This window comes from Enoplosus armatus, chromosome 2, assembly GCF_043641665.1.
Source record: "Enoplosus armatus isolate fEnoArm2 chromosome 2, fEnoArm2.hap1, whole genome shotgun sequence".
Taxonomy (NCBI): Eukaryota; Metazoa; Chordata; class Actinopteri; order Centrarchiformes; family Enoplosidae; genus Enoplosus; species Enoplosus armatus.
In genome coordinates, this window is record NC_092181.1 from 9,101,057 (window position 1) to 9,116,056 (window position 15,000).

The 15,000-nt window shown below is 52.3% G+C and overlaps 22 non-coding genes and 13 pseudogenes across 22 annotated transcripts in view; all 35 read right to left on the reverse strand.

Annotated features, from left to right (window-relative positions):
- LOC139307540 (5S ribosomal RNA) overlaps positions 1–52 on the reverse strand; it is a 119-nt gene extending 67 nt beyond the window's left edge. Inside the window, exon 1 of the ribosomal RNA XR_011599671.1 lies at positions 1–52. This exon is cut by the window's left edge and continues 67 nt beyond it. This is a non-coding gene — a ribosomal RNA (5S ribosomal RNA).
- A 594-nt stretch (positions 53–646) lies between these two features.
- Positions 647–765, reverse strand: LOC139307642 (5S ribosomal RNA; annotated as a pseudogene).
- Positions 766–948: 183 nt separating this feature from the next.
- On the reverse strand, positions 949–1,067 carry LOC139305972 (5S ribosomal RNA). Its single transcript, XR_011599374.1, has one exon. It is a non-coding gene; the product is annotated as a 5S ribosomal RNA (ribosomal RNA).
- A 227-nt stretch (positions 1,068–1,294) lies between these two features.
- LOC139282026 (5S ribosomal RNA) lies at positions 1,295–1,413 on the reverse strand. Its single transcript, XR_011597144.1, has one exon. It is a non-coding gene; the product is annotated as a 5S ribosomal RNA (ribosomal RNA).
- Positions 1,414–1,863: 450 nt separating this feature from the next.
- On the reverse strand, positions 1,864–1,982 carry LOC139304639 (5S ribosomal RNA). Its single transcript, XR_011599141.1, has one exon. It is a non-coding gene; the product is annotated as a 5S ribosomal RNA (ribosomal RNA).
- Positions 1,983–2,493: 511 nt separating this feature from the next.
- LOC139281729 (5S ribosomal RNA) lies at positions 2,494–2,611 on the reverse strand (annotated as a pseudogene).
- Positions 2,612–2,826: 215 nt separating this feature from the next.
- LOC139304744 (5S ribosomal RNA) lies at positions 2,827–2,946 on the reverse strand. Its single transcript, XR_011599159.1, has one exon. It is a non-coding gene; the product is annotated as a 5S ribosomal RNA (ribosomal RNA).
- A 227-nt stretch (positions 2,947–3,173) lies between these two features.
- On the reverse strand, positions 3,174–3,292 carry LOC139305494 (5S ribosomal RNA). The gene has a single exon (XR_011599284.1). It is a non-coding gene; the product is annotated as a 5S ribosomal RNA (ribosomal RNA).
- A 188-nt stretch (positions 3,293–3,480) lies between these two features.
- On the reverse strand, positions 3,481–3,611 carry LOC139304962 (5S ribosomal RNA; annotated as a pseudogene).
- A 215-nt stretch (positions 3,612–3,826) lies between these two features.
- Positions 3,827–3,945, reverse strand: LOC139304672 (5S ribosomal RNA). The gene has a single exon (XR_011599147.1). It is a non-coding gene; the product is annotated as a 5S ribosomal RNA (ribosomal RNA).
- A 202-nt stretch (positions 3,946–4,147) lies between these two features.
- Positions 4,148–4,266, reverse strand: LOC139282129 (5S ribosomal RNA). Its single transcript, XR_011597245.1, has one exon. It is a non-coding gene; the product is annotated as a 5S ribosomal RNA (ribosomal RNA).
- Positions 4,267–4,842: 576 nt separating this feature from the next.
- LOC139304164 (5S ribosomal RNA) lies at positions 4,843–4,961 on the reverse strand. The gene has a single exon (XR_011599062.1). It is a non-coding gene; the product is annotated as a 5S ribosomal RNA (ribosomal RNA).
- A 194-nt stretch (positions 4,962–5,155) lies between these two features.
- On the reverse strand, positions 5,156–5,274 carry LOC139281996 (5S ribosomal RNA). Its single transcript, XR_011597115.1, has one exon. It is a non-coding gene; the product is annotated as a 5S ribosomal RNA (ribosomal RNA).
- A 161-nt stretch (positions 5,275–5,435) lies between these two features.
- On the reverse strand, positions 5,436–5,554 carry LOC139282045 (5S ribosomal RNA). Its single transcript, XR_011597163.1, has one exon. It is a non-coding gene; the product is annotated as a 5S ribosomal RNA (ribosomal RNA).
- Positions 5,555–5,873: 319 nt separating this feature from the next.
- LOC139307531 (5S ribosomal RNA) lies at positions 5,874–5,992 on the reverse strand (annotated as a pseudogene).
- A 643-nt stretch (positions 5,993–6,635) lies between these two features.
- On the reverse strand, positions 6,636–6,754 carry LOC139282037 (5S ribosomal RNA). Its single transcript, XR_011597155.1, has one exon. It is a non-coding gene; the product is annotated as a 5S ribosomal RNA (ribosomal RNA).
- Positions 6,755–6,981: 227 nt separating this feature from the next.
- LOC139307717 (5S ribosomal RNA) lies at positions 6,982–7,100 on the reverse strand (annotated as a pseudogene).
- Positions 7,101–7,248: 148 nt separating this feature from the next.
- On the reverse strand, positions 7,249–7,366 carry LOC139281674 (5S ribosomal RNA; annotated as a pseudogene).
- Positions 7,367–7,813: 447 nt separating this feature from the next.
- LOC139281918 (5S ribosomal RNA) lies at positions 7,814–7,932 on the reverse strand. Its single transcript, XR_011597042.1, has one exon. It is a non-coding gene; the product is annotated as a 5S ribosomal RNA (ribosomal RNA).
- A 194-nt stretch (positions 7,933–8,126) lies between these two features.
- Positions 8,127–8,245, reverse strand: LOC139305160 (5S ribosomal RNA). Its single transcript, XR_011599233.1, has one exon. It is a non-coding gene; the product is annotated as a 5S ribosomal RNA (ribosomal RNA).
- A 155-nt stretch (positions 8,246–8,400) lies between these two features.
- On the reverse strand, positions 8,401–8,519 carry LOC139281693 (5S ribosomal RNA; annotated as a pseudogene).
- Positions 8,520–8,700: 181 nt separating this feature from the next.
- On the reverse strand, positions 8,701–8,819 carry LOC139307650 (5S ribosomal RNA; annotated as a pseudogene).
- A 352-nt stretch (positions 8,820–9,171) lies between these two features.
- On the reverse strand, positions 9,172–9,289 carry LOC139307709 (5S ribosomal RNA; annotated as a pseudogene).
- Positions 9,290–9,444: 155 nt separating this feature from the next.
- LOC139304509 (5S ribosomal RNA) lies at positions 9,445–9,563 on the reverse strand. The gene has a single exon (XR_011599121.1). It is a non-coding gene; the product is annotated as a 5S ribosomal RNA (ribosomal RNA).
- A 764-nt stretch (positions 9,564–10,327) lies between these two features.
- Positions 10,328–10,446, reverse strand: LOC139281991 (5S ribosomal RNA). Its single transcript, XR_011597111.1, has one exon. It is a non-coding gene; the product is annotated as a 5S ribosomal RNA (ribosomal RNA).
- Positions 10,447–10,765: 319 nt separating this feature from the next.
- Positions 10,766–10,884, reverse strand: LOC139307693 (5S ribosomal RNA; annotated as a pseudogene).
- A 149-nt stretch (positions 10,885–11,033) lies between these two features.
- LOC139303710 (5S ribosomal RNA) lies at positions 11,034–11,152 on the reverse strand. The gene has a single exon (XR_011598966.1). It is a non-coding gene; the product is annotated as a 5S ribosomal RNA (ribosomal RNA).
- Positions 11,153–11,301: 149 nt separating this feature from the next.
- Positions 11,302–11,420, reverse strand: LOC139306665 (5S ribosomal RNA). The gene has a single exon (XR_011599508.1). It is a non-coding gene; the product is annotated as a 5S ribosomal RNA (ribosomal RNA).
- A 155-nt stretch (positions 11,421–11,575) lies between these two features.
- Positions 11,576–11,694, reverse strand: LOC139307070 (5S ribosomal RNA). The gene has a single exon (XR_011599577.1). It is a non-coding gene; the product is annotated as a 5S ribosomal RNA (ribosomal RNA).
- Positions 11,695–11,960: 266 nt separating this feature from the next.
- On the reverse strand, positions 11,961–12,079 carry LOC139305633 (5S ribosomal RNA). The gene has a single exon (XR_011599310.1). It is a non-coding gene; the product is annotated as a 5S ribosomal RNA (ribosomal RNA).
- A 433-nt stretch (positions 12,080–12,512) lies between these two features.
- Positions 12,513–12,631, reverse strand: LOC139282049 (5S ribosomal RNA). Its single transcript, XR_011597166.1, has one exon. It is a non-coding gene; the product is annotated as a 5S ribosomal RNA (ribosomal RNA).
- Positions 12,632–13,064: 433 nt separating this feature from the next.
- Positions 13,065–13,183, reverse strand: LOC139281970 (5S ribosomal RNA). Its single transcript, XR_011597091.1, has one exon. It is a non-coding gene; the product is annotated as a 5S ribosomal RNA (ribosomal RNA).
- A 209-nt stretch (positions 13,184–13,392) lies between these two features.
- On the reverse strand, positions 13,393–13,511 carry LOC139307789 (5S ribosomal RNA; annotated as a pseudogene).
- A 188-nt stretch (positions 13,512–13,699) lies between these two features.
- LOC139307809 (5S ribosomal RNA) lies at positions 13,700–13,818 on the reverse strand (annotated as a pseudogene).
- Positions 13,819–14,704: 886 nt separating this feature from the next.
- On the reverse strand, positions 14,705–14,823 carry LOC139307567 (5S ribosomal RNA; annotated as a pseudogene).
- Positions 14,824–15,000: the final 177 nt, after the last annotated feature.

A 15,000-nucleotide genomic window follows, 5' to 3' on the forward strand; every position in this document is an offset into this window, starting at 1 on the left:
GCTACCGAGATCAGACGAGATCGGGCGTGTTCAGAGTGGTATGGCCGTAAGCCTCTGGGCCCTTCTCATACTCGGTCCTTATAGTGTGTTAGTCGCAGTGGCAGTGGCAATGGCTCTACATAATGTGTATGTGAAAGTGGCTCTACATAGTGTGTATGTGACAGTGGCAGTGGCAGTGGCTCTACATAGTGTGTATGTGACAGTGGCAGTGGCACTTTAAAGTTGGGTGTTTCACTGATGGAGCAGCACCCTGGCTGTCTCTAAAAAGGGCCCGACCCTGCTTAGCTTCCGAGATCAGACGAGATCAGGCGTGTTCAGAGTGGAATGGCCGTAAGCTTCTGGGCCCTTCGCATACACGCTCCTTATAGTGTGTATGTGGCAGTGGCATTGTCTCTACATAGTGTGTATGTGACAATCCCACGCAGTTCAGCCTGCAGAAAGCTCCAGCAACCTTGCCCACCAGCCCAACTCGTGGGCCCACGCTTAAGCACCTCCCCGCGGACTACAGCTTGACAGGCGCGTCCGACGCAGCTTCGTGGCCCTGGTGCTCCGTATCTCTGGCACTCTGCTCAAGGCGTGGAGCGTTCAGCTGGGTGTTTCACTGCTGGAGCAGCACCCTGGCTGTCTCTAAAAAGGGAAGTGGAAAAGCTTACAGCACCTGGTATTCCCAGGCATTCTCCCATCCAACTACTAACCAGGCCCGACCCTGCTTACCTTCCGAGATCAGACGAGATCGGGCGTGTTCAGAGTGCTATGGCCGTAAGTCTGTGGGCCCTTCGCATACACGCTCCTTATAATGTGTATGTGGCAGTGGCAGTGGCTCTACATAGTGTGTATGTGACAGTGGCTGTGACTCTTTATAGTGTGTATGTGACAGTGGCACTTTAAAGTTGGGTGTTTCACTGCTGGAGCAGCACCCTGGCTGTCTCTAAAAAGGGAAAGAGGAAAAGCTTACAGCACCTGGTATTCCCATTTGGTCTACCATCCAAATACTAACCAGGCCCGACCCTACTTAGCTTCCGAGATCAGACGAGATCGGGCGTGTTCAGAGTGGTATGGCCGTAAGTCTGTGGGCCCTTCGCATACACGCTCCTTATAGTGTGTATGTGGCAGTGGTAGTGGCAGTGGCTCTACATAGTGTGTATGTGACAGTGGCAGTGGCTCTTTATAGTGTGGCAGTGGCAGTGGCAGTGGCTCTACATAGTGTGTATGTGACAGTGGCAGTGGCACTTTAAAGTTGGGTGTTTCACTGCTGGAGCAGCACCCTGGCTGTCTCTAAAAAGTGAAGTGGAAAAGCTTACAGCACCTGGTATTCCCAGGCGGTCTCCCATCCAAGTACTAACCAGGCCCGACCCTGCTTAGCTTCCGAGATCAGACGAGATCGGGCGTGTTCAGAGTGGTATGGCCGTAAGCCTCTGGGCCCTTCCCATACACGCTCCTTATAGTGTGTATGTGGCAGTGGCTCTACATAGTGTGTATGTGACAGTGGCAGTGGCTCTTTATAGTGTGTACGTCACAGAGTCAGCGGCTTTTCATAGTGCGTATGTGACCGCATCGGCAGCCCTTGGCAGAGTCTATGAGCACTGATACCCGTACTTCATCAACACACTGTGGCCTCCTCAACCCCACGCAGTTCAGCCTGCAGAAAGCTCCAGCAACCTTGCCCACCACCCCAACTCGTGGGCCCACGCTTAAGCACCTCCCCGCGGACTACAGCTTGACAGGCGTGTCCGACTCAGCTTCGTGGCCCTGGTGCTCCGTATCTCTGGCACTCTGCTCAAGGCGTGGAGCGTTCAATGAGTTCAGCTGGGTGTTTCACTGCTGGAGCAGCACCCTGGCTCTCTCTAAAAAGGGAAGTGGAAAAGCTTACAGCACCTGGTATTCCCAGGAGGTCTCCCATCCAAGTACTAACCAGGCGCGACCCTGCTTAGCTACCGAGATCAGACGAGATCGGGCGTGTTCAGAGTGGTATGGTCGTAAGCCTCTGGGCACTTCGTATACACGCTCCTTATAGTGTGTTAGTGGCAGTGGCAGTGGCAGTGGCTCGACATAGTGTGTATGTGACAGTGGCACTACATAGTGTGTATGTGGCAGTGGCAGTGGCAGTGGCTCGACATAGTGTGTATGTGACAGTGGCACTACATAGTGTGTATGTGACAGTGGCAGTGTCAGTGGCTCTACATAGTGTGTATGTGACAGTGGCAGTGGCACTTTAAAGTTGGGTGTTTCACTGCTGGAGCAGCACCCTGGCTGTCTATAAAAAGGGCCCGACTCTGCTTAGCTTCCGAGATCTGATGAGATCGGGCGTGTTCAGAGTGGTATGGCCGTAAGCCTCTGGGCCCTTCACATACACGCTCCTTATAGTGTGTATGTGGCAGTGGCAGTGGCAGTTTCTCTACATAGTGTGTATGTGACAGTGGCAGTGGCTCTTTAAAGCTAGGTGTTTCACTGCTGGAGCAGCACCCTGGCTGTCTCTAAGAAGGGAAGTGGAAAAGCTTACAGCACCTGGTATTCCCAGGCGTTCTACCATCCAAGTACTAACCAGGCCCGACCCTGCTTAGCCTCCGAGATCAGACGAGATGGGGCCTGTCAGAGTGGTATGGCCGTAAGTCTGTGGGACCTTCGCATACACGCTCCTTATAGTGTGTATGTGGCAGTGGCAGTGGCTGTACATAGTGTGTATGTGACAGTGGCTCTACATAGTGTGTATGTGACAGTGGCAGTGGCTCTACATAGTGTGTATGTGACAGTGGCAGTGGCACTTTAAAGTTGGGTGTTTCACTGCTGGAGCAGCGCCCTGGCTGGTTCTAAAAAGTGAAGTGGAAAAGCTTACACCACCTGGTATTCCCAGGCGGTCTCCCATGCAAGTACTAACCAGGCCCAAACCCTGCTTAGCTTCCGAGATCAGATGAGATCGGGCGTGTTCAGAGTGGTATGGCCGTAAGCCTGTGGGCACTTTGCATACACGCTCTTTATAGTGTGTATGTGGCAGTGGCATTGTCTCTACATAGTGTGTATGTGGCAGTGGCAGTTGCTCTACATAGTGTGTATGTGGCAGTGGCAGTGGCAGTGGCTCTACATAGTGTGTGTGTGACAGTGGCAGTGGCTCTTTAAAGCTGGGTGTTTCACTGCTGGAGCAGCGCGGTGGCTGTCTCTAAAAAGTGAAGTGGAAAAGCTTACAGCAGCTGGTATTCCCAGGCGGTCTCCCATCTAAGTACTAACCAGGCCCGACCCTGCTTAGCTTTCGAGATCAGGTGAGATCGGGCGTGTTCAGAGTGGTATGGCCGTAAGCCTCTGGGCCCTTCGCATACACGCTCCTTATATTGTGTATGTGGCAGTGGCAGTGGCAGTGGCTCTACATAGTGTGTATGTGACAGTGGCTCTACATAGTGTGTATGTGACAGTGGCAGTGGCACTTTGAAGTTGGGTGTTTCACTGCTGGAGCAGCGCCTTGGCTGTCTCTAAAAAGTGAAGTGGAAAAGCTTACAGCACCTGGTTTTCCCAGGCGGTCTCCCATCCAGTCTCCCATCCAAGTACTAACCAGGCCCGACCCTGCTTAGCTTCCGAGATCAGACGAGATCGGGCGTGTTCAGAGTGGTATGGCCGTAAGCCTCTGGCCACTTCGCATACACGCTCCTTATAGTGTGTATGTGGCAGTGGCTCTACTTAGTGTGTATGTGACAGTTGCAGTGGCAGTGGCTCTACATAGTGTGTATGTGACAGTGGCTCTCCATAGTGTGTATGTGACAGTAGCAGTGGCACTTTAAATTTGGGTGTTTCACTGCTGCAGCAGCGCCCTGGCTGTCTCTAAAAAGTGAAGTGGAAAAGCTTACAGCACCTGGTATTCCCAGGCGGTCTCCCATCCAAGTACTAACCAGGCCTGACCTTGCTTAGCTTCTGAGATCAGATGAGATCGGGCGTGTTCAGAGTGGTATGGCCGTAAGCCTGTAAGCTTGTGGGCACTTTGCATACACGCTCCTTATAGTGTGTATGTGGCAGTGGCATTGTCTCTATATAGTGTGTATGTGGCAGTGGCAGTGGCAGTGGCTCTACATAATGTGTATGTGAGAGTGGCAGTGGCACTTTAAAGTTGGGTGTTTCACTGCTGGAGCAGCACCCTGGCTGGTTCTAAAAAGTGAAGTGGAAAAGCTTACAGCACCTGGTATTCCCAGGCGGTCTCCCATTCAAGTACTAACCAGGCCCGACCCTGCTTAGCTTCCGAGATCAGACGAGATCGGGCGTGTTCAGAGTGGAATGGCCGAAAGCCTGTGGGCCCTTTGCATACACGCTTCTTATACTGTGTATGTGGCAGTGGCAGTGTCTCTACATAGTGTGTATTTGACAGTGGCTCTTCATAGTGTGTATGTGGCAGTGGCTCTACATAGTGTGTATGTGGCAGTGGCAGGGGCAGTGGCTCTACATAGTGTGTATGTGACAGTGGCTCTACATAGTGTGTATGTGACAGTGGCAGTGGCTCTTTATAGTGTTTACGTCACAGAGTCAGTGGCTTTTCATAGTGCGCATGTGACCGCATCAGCAGCTCTTGGCAGCGTCTATGAGCACTGATACCCGTACTTCATCAACACACTGTGGCCTCCTCAACCCCACGCAGTTCAGCCTGCAGAAAGCTCCAGCAATCTTGCCCACCAGCCCAACTCGTGGGCCCACGCTTCAGCACCTCCCCGCGGACTACAGCTTGACAGGCGCGTCCGACGCAGCTTCGTGGCCCTGGTGCTCCGTATCTCTGGCACTCTGCTCAAGGCGTGGAGCGTTCAATGAGTTCAGCTAGGTGTTTCACTGCTGGAGCAGCACCCTGGCTGTCTCTAAAAAGGGAAGTGGAAAAGCTTACAGCAACTGGTATTCCCAGGAGGTCTCCCATCGAAGTACTAACCAGACCCGAACCTGCTTAGCTTCCGAGATCAGACGAGATCGGGCGTGTTCAGAGTGGTATGGCCGTAAGCCTCTGGGCCCTTCGCATACACGCTCCTTATAGTGTGTATGTGGCAGTGGCAGTGGCAGTGGCTCTACATAGTGTGTATGTGACAGTGGCAGTGGCTCTTTATAGTGTGTATGTGACAGTGGCAGTGGCACTTTAAAGTTGGGTGTTTCACTGCTGGAGCAGCACCCTGGCTGTCTCTAAAAAGGGAAGTGGAAAAGCTTACAGCACCTGGTATTCCCAGGCGGTCTCCCATCCAAGTACTAACCAGGCCCGACCCTGCTTGGCTTCCGAGATCAGACGAGATCGGGCGTGTTCAGAGTGATATGGCCGTAAGCCTCTGGGCCCTTCGCATACACGCTCCTTATAGTGTGTATGTGGCAGTGGCAGTGGCAGTGGATTTACATAGTGTGTATGTGACAGTGGCAGTGGCACTTTAAAGTTGGTTGTTTCACTGCTGGAGCAGTGCCATGGCTGTCTCTAAAAAGTTAAGTGGAAAAGCTTGCAGCACCTGGTATTCCCAGGCGGTCTCCCATCCAAGTACTAACCAGGCCCGACCCTGCTTAGCTACCGAGATCAGACGAGATCGGGCGTGTTCAGAGTGGTATGGCCGTAAGCCTGTGGGCCCTTTGCAGATACGCTCCTTATAGTGTGTTTGTGGCAGTGGCATTGTCTCTACATAGTGTGTATGTGACAATCCCAATCAGTTCAGCCTGCAGAAAGCTCCAGCAAAATTGCCCACCAGCCCAACTCGTGGGACCACGCTTAAGCACCTCCCCGCGGACTACAGCTTGACAGTCGCGTCCAACGCAGCTTCGTGGCCCTGGTGCTCCGTATCTGTGGCACTCTGCTCAAGGCGTGGAGCGTTCAATGTGTTCAGCTAGGTGTTTCACTGCTGGAGCAGCACCCTGGCTGTCTCTGAAAAGGGAAGTGGAAAAGCTTACAGCACCTGGTATTCCCAGGCGGAATCCCATCAAAGTACTAACCAGGCTTGATCCTGCTTAGCTTCCGAGATCAGACGAGATCGGGGGTGTTCAGAGTGGTATGGCCGTAAGCCTGTGGGACCTTTGCATACACGCTCCTTATAGTGTGTATGTGGCAGTGGCTCTACATAGTGTGTATGTGACAGTGGCAGTGGCAGTGGCATTGTCTCTACATAGTGTGTATGTGACAGTGGCAGTGGCAGTGGCTCGACATAGTGTGTATGTGACAGTGGCACTACATAGTGTGTATGTGGCAGTGGCAGTGGCAGTGGCTCGACATAGTGTGTATGTGACAGTGGCACTACATAGTGTGTATGTGACAGTGGCAGTGTCAGTGGCTCTACATAGTGTGTATGTGACAGTGGCAGTGGCACTTTAAAGTTGGGTGTTTCACTGCTGGAGCAGCACCCTGGCTGTCTATAAAAAGGGCCCGACTCTGCTTAGCTTCCGAGATCTGATGAGATCGGGCGTGTTCAGAGTGGTATGGCCGTAAGCCTCTGGGCCCTTCGCATACACGCTCCTTATAGTGTGTATGTGGCAGTGGCAGTGGCTCTAAATAGTGTGTATGTGACAGTGGCTCTACATAGTGTGTATGTGACAGTGGCAGTGGCAGTGGCTCTACATAGTGTGTATGTGACAGTGGCAGTGGCACTTTAAAGTTGGGTGTTTCACTGCTGGAGCAGCACCCTGGCTGTCTCTAAAAAGGGAAGTGGAAAAGCTTACAGCACCTGGTATTCCCAGGCGGTCTCCCATCCAAGTACTAACCAGGCCCGACCCTGCTTAGCTTCCGAGATCAGACGAGATCGGGCGTGTTCAGAGTGGTATGGCCGTAAGCCTGTGGGCCCTTTGCATACACGCTCCTTATAGTGTGTATGTAGCAGTGGCAGTGGCTCTACATAGTGTGTATGTGATAGTGGCAGTGGCTCTACATAGTGTGTATGTGGTAGTGGCAGTGGCAGTGGCTCTACATAGTGTGTATGTCACAGTGGCAGTGGCACTTTAAAGTTGGGTGTTTCACTGCTGGAGCAGCACCCTGGCTGTCTCTAAAAAGGGAAGTGGAAAAGATTACAGCACCTGGTATTCCCAGGCATTCTCCCATCCAAGTACTAACCAGGCTCGACCCTGCTTACCTTCCGAGATCAGACGAGATCGGGTGTCCTCAGAGTGGTATGACCGTAAGTTTTGGGGTCTTCGCATACACGCTCCTTATAGTGTGTATGTGGCAGTGGCTCTACATAGTGTGTATGTGACAGTGACAGTGGCTGTTTAAAGCTGTGTGTTTCACTGCTGGAGCAGCACCCTGGCAGTCTCTAAAAAGGGAAGTGGAAAAGCTTACAGCGCTTGGTATTCCCAGGCGGTCTACCATCCAAGTACTAACCAGGCCCGACCCTGCTTATCCTCCGAGATCAGACGAGATCGGGCGTGTTCAAAGTGGTACGCCGTAAGTCTGTGGGCCCTTTGCATACACGCTCCTTATAGTGTGTATGTGGCAGTGGCAATGGCTCTACATAGTGTGTATGTGACAGTGGCAGTGGCTCTACATAGTGTGTATGTGACAGTGGCAGTGGCACTTTAAAGTTGGGTGTTTCACTGCTGGAGCAGCACCCTGGCTGTCTATAAAAAGGGCCCGACCCTGCTTAGCTTCCGAGATCTGATGAGATCGGGCGTGTTCAGACTGGTATGGCCGTAAGCCTGTTAGCTTGTGGGCACTTTGCATACACGCTCCTTATAATGTGTATGTGGCAGTGGCATTGTCTCTATATACTGTGTATGTGGCAGTGGCAGTGGCAGTGGCTCTACATAGTGTGTATGTGACAGTGGCAGTGGCACTTTAAAGTTGGGTGTTTCACTGCTGGAGCAGCGCCCTGGCTGGTTCTAAAAAGTGAAGTGGAAAAGCTTACAGTACCTGGTATTCCCAGGCGGTCTCCCATCCAAGTACTAACCAGGCCCGACCCTGCTTAGCTTCCGAGATCAGACGAGATCGGGCGTGTTCAGAGTGGTATGGCCATAAGCCTGTGGGCCCTTTGCATACACGCTCCTTATAGTGTGTATGTGGCAGTGGCAGTGGCTCTACATAGTGTGTATGTGGTAGTGGCAGTGGCAGTGGCTCTACATAGTGTGTATGTGACAGTGGCAGTGGCACTCTAAAGTTGGGTGTTTCACTGCTGGAGCAGCGCCATGGCTGTCTCTAAAAAGTGCAGTGGAAAAGCTTACAGCACCTGGTATTCCCAGGCGGTCTCCCATCCAAGTACTAACCAGGCTCGACCCTGTTTAGCTTCCGAAATCAGACGAGATCGGGCGTGTTCAGAGTGGTATGGCCGTAAGACTGTGGGTCCTTTGCATACACGCTCCTTATAGTGTGTATGTGGCAGTGGCATTGTCTCTATATAGTGTGTATGTGACAGTGGCTGTGGCACTTTAAAGTTGGGTGTTTCACTGCTGGAGCAGCACCCTGGCTGTCTCCAAAAAGGGAAGTGGAAAAGCTTACAGCACCTGGTATTCCCAGGCATTCTCCCATCCAAGTACAAACCAGGCCCGACCCTGCTTACCTTCCGAGATCAGACGAGATCAGGCATCCTCAGAGTTGTATGGCCGTAAGTTTTGGGGCCTTCGCATACACGCTCCTTATAGTGTGTATGTGGCAGTGGTAGTGGCTCTACATAGTGTGTATGTTACAGTGGTTCTACATAGTGTGTATGTGACAGTGGCAGTGGCTCTTTAAAGCTGGGTGTTTCACTGCTGGAGCAGCACCCTGGCTGTCTCTAAAAAGTGAAGTGGAAAAGCTTACAGCACCTGGCATTCCCAGGGGGTCTCCCATCCAAGTACTGACCAGGCCCGAACCTGCTTAGTTTCCGAGATCAGACGACATCGGGCTTTTTCAGAGTGATATGGCCGTAAGCCTGTGGGCCCTTTGCATACACGCTCCTTATAGTGTGTATGTGGCAGTGGCTCTACTTCGTGTGTTTGTGACAGTCGCAGTGGCATTGTCTCTACATAGTGTGTATGTGACAATCCCAATCAGTTCAGCCTGCAGAAAGCTCCAGCAACCTTGCCCACCAGCCCAACTCGTGGGACCACGCTTAAGCACCTCCCCGCGGACTACAGCTTGACAGGCGCGTCCAACGCAGCTTCGTGGCCCTGGTGCTCCGTATCTGTGGCACTCTGCTCAAGGCGTGGAGCGTTCAATGTGTTCAGCTAGGTGTTTCACTGCTGGAGCAGCACCCTGGCTGTCTCTAAAAGGGGAAGTGGAAAAGCTTACAGCACCTGGTATCCCAGGCGGAATCCCATCAAAGTACTAACCAGGCTAGATCCTGCTTAGCTTCCGAGATCAGACGAGATCGGGGGTGTTCAGAGTGATATGGCCGTAAGCCTGTGGGTCCTTTGCATACACGCTCCTTATAGTGTGTATGTGGCAGTGGCATTGTCTCTACACAGTGTGTATGTGACAGTGGCAGTGGCACTTTAAAGTTGGGTGTTTCACTGCTGGAGCAGCACCCTGGCTGTCTCTAAAAAGTGAAGTGGAAAAGCTTAAAGCACCTGGTATTCCCAGGCGGTCTCCCATCCAAGTACTAACCAGGCCCGACCCTGCTTAGCTTCCGAGAACAGACGAGATCGGGCGTGTTCAGAGTGGTATGTCCTTAAGCCTCTGACCCCTTCGCATACACGCTCCTTATAGTGTGTATGTGGCAGTGGCTCTATACAGTGTGTATGTGACAGTGGCAGTGGCAGTGGCTCTACATAGTGTGTATGTGACAGTGGCAGTGGCACTTTAAAGTTGTGTGTTTCACTGCTGGAGCAGCACCCTGGCTGTCTCTAAAAAGGACCCGACCCTGCTTAGCTTCCGAGATCGGACGAGATCGGGCGTGTTCAGAGTGGTATGGCCGTAAGCCTGTGGGCCCTTTGCATCCACGCTCCTTATAGTGTGTATGTGGCAGTGGCTTTGTCTCTACATAGTGTGTATGTGGCAGTGGCAGTGGCAGTTGCTCTACATAGTGTGTATGTGGCAGTGGCAGTGGCAGTGGATCTACATAGTGTGTATGTGACAGTGGCAGTGGCACTTTAAAGTTGGGTGTTTCACTGCTGGAGCAGCACCCTGGCTGTCTCTAAAAAGGGCCCGACCCTGCTTAGCTTCCGAGATCAGACGAGATCGGGCGTGTTCAGAGTGGTATGGCCGTAAGCATGTTAGCTTGTGGGCACTTTGCATAAACGCTCCTTATAGTGTGTATGTGGCAGTGGCATTGTCTCTATATAGTGTGTATGTGGCAGTGGCATTGGCAGTGGCTTTACATAGAGTGTATGTGACAGTGGCTCTACATAGTGTGTATGTGACAGTGGCAGTGGCACTTTAAAGTTGGGTGTTTCACTGCTGGAGCAGCGCCCTGGCTGGTTCTAAAAAGTGAAGTGGAAAAGCTTACAGCACCTGGTATTCCCAGGCGGTCTCCCATCCAAGTACTAACCAGGCCCGACCCTGCTTAGCTTTCGAGATCAGACGAGATCGGGCATGTTCAGAGTGGTATGGCCGTAAGCCTGTGGGCCCTTTGCATACACGCTCCTTATAGTGTGTATGTGGCAGTGGCATTGTCTCTACATAGTGAGTATGTGACAATCCCAATCAGTTCAGCCTGCAGAAAGCTCCAGCAACCTTGCCCACCAGCCCAACTCGTGGGCCCACGCTTAAGCACCTCCCCGCGGACTACAGCTTGACAGGCACGTCCGACGCAGCTTCGTGGCCCTGGTGCTCCGTATCTCTGGCACTCTGCTCAAGGCGTGGAGCGTTCAATGAGTTCAGCTAGGTGTTTCACTGCTGGAGCAGCACCCTGGCTGTCTCTAAAAAGGGAAGTGGAAAAGCTTACAGCACCTGGTATTCCCAGGCGGAATCCCATCAAAGTACTAACCAGGCTTGATCCTGCTTAGCTTCCGAGATCAGACGAGATCGGGGGTGTTCAGAGTGGTATGGCCGTCAGCCTGTGGGACCTTTGCATACTCGCTCCTTATATTGTGTATGTGGCAGTGGCATTGTCTCTACATAGTGTGTATGTGACAGTGGCACTTTAAAGTTGGGTGTTTCACTGCTGGAGCAGCACCCTGGCTGTCTCTAAAAAGGGAAGAGGAAAAGCTTACAGCACCTGGTATTCCCAGGCGGTCTCCCATCCAAGTACTAACCAGGCCCGAGCCAGCTTATCTTCCGAGATCAGACGAGATCGGGCGTGTTCAGAGTGGTATGGCCGTAAGCCTCTGGGCCCCTCGCATCCACACTCCTTATAGTGTGTATGTGGCAGTGGCTATACATATTGTGTTTGTGACAGTGGCAGTGGCAGTTTAAAACTGTGTGTTTCACTGCTGGAGCAGCACCCTGGCAGTCTCTAAAAAGGGAAGTGGAAAAGCTTACAGCACCTGGTATTCCCAGGCGGTCTACCATCCAAGTACTAACCAGGCCCGAACCTGCTTAGCCTCCGAGATCAGACGAGATCGTGCGTGTTCAGAGTGGTATGGCCGTAAGCCTGTGAGGACTTTGCATACATGCTCCTTATAGTGTGTATGTGGCAGTGGCTCTACATATTGTATTTGTGACAGTGGCAGTGGCAGTGGCAGTTTAAAACTGTGTGTTTCACTGCTGGAGCAGCACCCTGGCAGTCGCTAAAAAGGGAAGTGGAAAAGCTTACAGCACCGGGTATTCCCAGGCGGTCTACCATCCAAGTACTAACCAGGCCCGAACCTGCTTAGCCTCCGAGATCAGACGAGATCGTGCGTGTTCAGAGTGGTATGGCCGTAAGCCTGTGGGCACTTTGCATACACGCTCCTTATAGTGTGTATGTGGCAGTGGCAGTGGCTCTACATAGTGTGTATGTGGCAGTGGCAGTGGCAGTGGCTCTACATAGTGTGTATGTGGCAGTGGCAGTGGCTCTACATAGTGTGTATGTGGCAGTGGCAGTGGCAGTGGCTCTACATAGTGTGTATGTGACAGTGGCAGAGGCACTTTAAAGCTCTGTGTTTCACTGCTGGAGCAGCGCCCTGGCAGTCTCTAAAAAGTGAAGTGGAAAAGCTTACAGCACCTGGTATTCCCAGGCGGTCTCCCATCGAAGTACTAACCAGACTCGAACCTGCTTAGCTTCCGAGATCAGACGAGATCGGGCGTGTTCAGAGTGGTATGGCCGTAAGCCTCTGGGCCCTTCGCATACACGCTCCTTATAGTGTGTATGTGGCAGTGGCAGTGGCAGTGGCTCTACATAGTGTGTATGTGACAGTGCCTCTACATAGTGTGTATGTGACAGTGGCAGTGGCAGTGGCTCTACATAGTGTGTATGTGACAGTGGCAGTGGCACTTTAAAGTTGGGTGTTTCACTGCTGGAGCAGCACCCAGGCTGTCTCTAAAAAGGGCCCGACCCTGCTTAGCTTCCGAGATCAGACGAGATCAGGCGTGTTCAGAGTGGAATGGCCGTAAGCCTGTGGGCCCTTTGCATACACGCTCCTTATAGTGTGTATGTGGCAGTGGCTCTACATAGTGTGTATGTGACAGTGGCAGTGGCACTTTAAAGTTGGGTGTTTCACTGCTGGAGCAGCGCCCTGGGTGTCTCTAAAAAGTGAAGTGGAAAAGCTTACAGCACCTGGTATTCCCAGGCGGTCTCCCATCCAAGTACTAACCAGGCCCGACCCTGCTTAGCTTCCGAGATCAGACGAGATCGGGCGTGTTCAGAGTGGTATGGCCGTAAGCCTCTGGGCCCTTCGCATACACGGTCCTTATAGTGTGTTAGTGGCAGTGGCAGTGGCAGTGGCTCTACATAGTGTGTATGTGACAGTGACTCTACATAGTGTGTATGTGACAGTGGCAGTGGCAGTGGCTCTACATAGTGTGTATGTGACAGTGGCAGTGGCACTTTAAAGTTGGGTGTATCACTGCTGGAGCAGCACCCAGGCTGTCTCTTAAAAGGGCCCGACCCTGCTTAGCTTCCGAGATCAGACGAGATCAGGCGTGTTCAGAGTGGAATGGCCGTAAGCCTGTGGGCCCTTTGCATACACGCTCCTTATAGTGTGTATGTGGCAGTGGCTCTACATAGTGTGTATGTGACATTGGCAGTGGCACTTTAAAGTTGGGTGTTTCACTGCTGGAGCAGCGCCCTGGCTGGTTCTAAAAAGTGAAGTGGAAAAGCTTACAGCACCTGGTGTTCCCAGGCGGTCTCCCATTCAAGTACTAGCCAGGCCCGACCCTGCTTATCTTCCGAGATCAGACGAGATCGGGTGTGTTCAGAGTGGAATGGCCGTAAGCCAGTGGGCCCTTTGCATACACGCTTCTTATACTGTGTATGTGGCAGTGGCAGTGTCTCTACATAGTGTGTATTTGACAGTGGCTCTTCATAGTGTGTATGTGGCACTGGCTCTACATAGTGTGTAAGTGACAGTGGCAGTGGCTCTTTAAAGCTGTGTGTTTCACTGCTGGAGCATCAACATGGCTGTCTCTAAAGAGGGAAGTGGAAAAGCTTACAGCACCTGGTATTCCCAGTCTGTCTCCCATCAAAGTGCTAACCAGGCCTGACCCTCCTTAGCTTCCGAGATCAGACGAGATCGGGCGTGTTCAGAGTGGTATGGCCGTAAGCCTGTGGGACATTTGCATACACGCTCCTTATAGTGTGTATGTGGCAGTGGCAGTGGCTATACATAGTGTGTTTGTGGCAGTGGCAGTGGCTCTACATAGTGTGTATGTGACAGTGGCAGTGGCACTTTAAAGTTGGGTGTTTCACTGCTGGAGCAGCGCCCTGGCTGTCTCTAAAAAGTGAAGTGGAAAAGCTTACAGCACGTGGTATTCCCAGGATGTCTCCCATCCAAGTACTAACCAGGCCTGACCCTGCTTAGCTTCCGAGATTTGACGAGATCAGGCGTGTTCAGAGTGGTATGGCCGTAAGTCTGTGGGCCCTTCGCATACACGCTCCTTATAGTGTGTATGTGGCAGTGGCAGTGGCTCTACATAGAGTGTATGTGATAGTGGCAGTGGCTCTACATAGAGTGTATGTGGCAGTGGCAGTGGCAGTGGCTCTACATAGTGTGTATGTCACAGTGGCAGTGGCACTTTCAAGTTGGGTGTTTCACTGCTGGAGCAGCACCCTGGCTGTCTCTAAAATGGGCCAGACCCTGCTTAGCTTCCGAGATCAGACGAGATCGGGCGTGTTAAGAGTGGTATGGCCGTAAGCTTGTGGGCCCTTTGCATACACGCTCCTTATAGTGTGTATGTAGCAGTGGCAGTGGCAATGGCTCTACATAATGTGTATGTGACAGTGGCTCTACATAGTGTGTATGTGACAGTGGCAGTGGCAGTGGCTCTACATAGTGTGTATGTGACAGTGGCAGTGGCACTTTAAAGTTGGGTGTTTCACTGCTGGAGCAGCACCCAGGCTGTCTCTAAAAAGGGCCCGACCCTGCTTAGCTCCGAGATCAGACGAGATCAGGCGTGTTCAGAGTGGAATGGCCGTAAGCCTCTGGGCCCTTCGCATACACGCTCCTTATAGTGTGTATGTGGCAGTGGCATTGTCTCTACATAGTGTGTATGTGACAATCCCACGCAGTTCAGCCTGCAGAAAGCTCCAGCAACCTTGCCCACCAGCCCAACTCGTGGGCCCACGCTTAAGCACCTCCCCGCGGACTACAGCTTGACAGGCGCGTCCGACGCAGCTTCGTGGCCCTGGTGCTCCGTATCTCTGGCACTCTGCTCAAGGCCTGGAGCGTTCAATGAGTTCAGCTGGGTGTTTCACTGCTGGAGCAGCACCCTGGCTGTCTCTAAAAAGGGAAGTGGAAAAGCTTACAGCACCTAGTATTCCAAGGCATTCTCCCATCCAACTACTAACCAGGCCCGACCCTGCTTACCTTCCGAGATCAGACGAGATCGGGCGTGTTCAGAGTGGTATGGCCGTAAGCCTGTAAGCCTGTGGGCACTTTGCATACACGCTCCTTATAGTGTGTATGTGGCAGTGGCAGTGGCTCTACATAGTGTGTATGTGACAGTGGCTGTGGCTCTTTATAGTGTGTATGTGACAGTGGCACTTTAAAGTTTGGTGTTTCACTGCTGGAGCAGCACCCTGGCTGTCCCTTAAA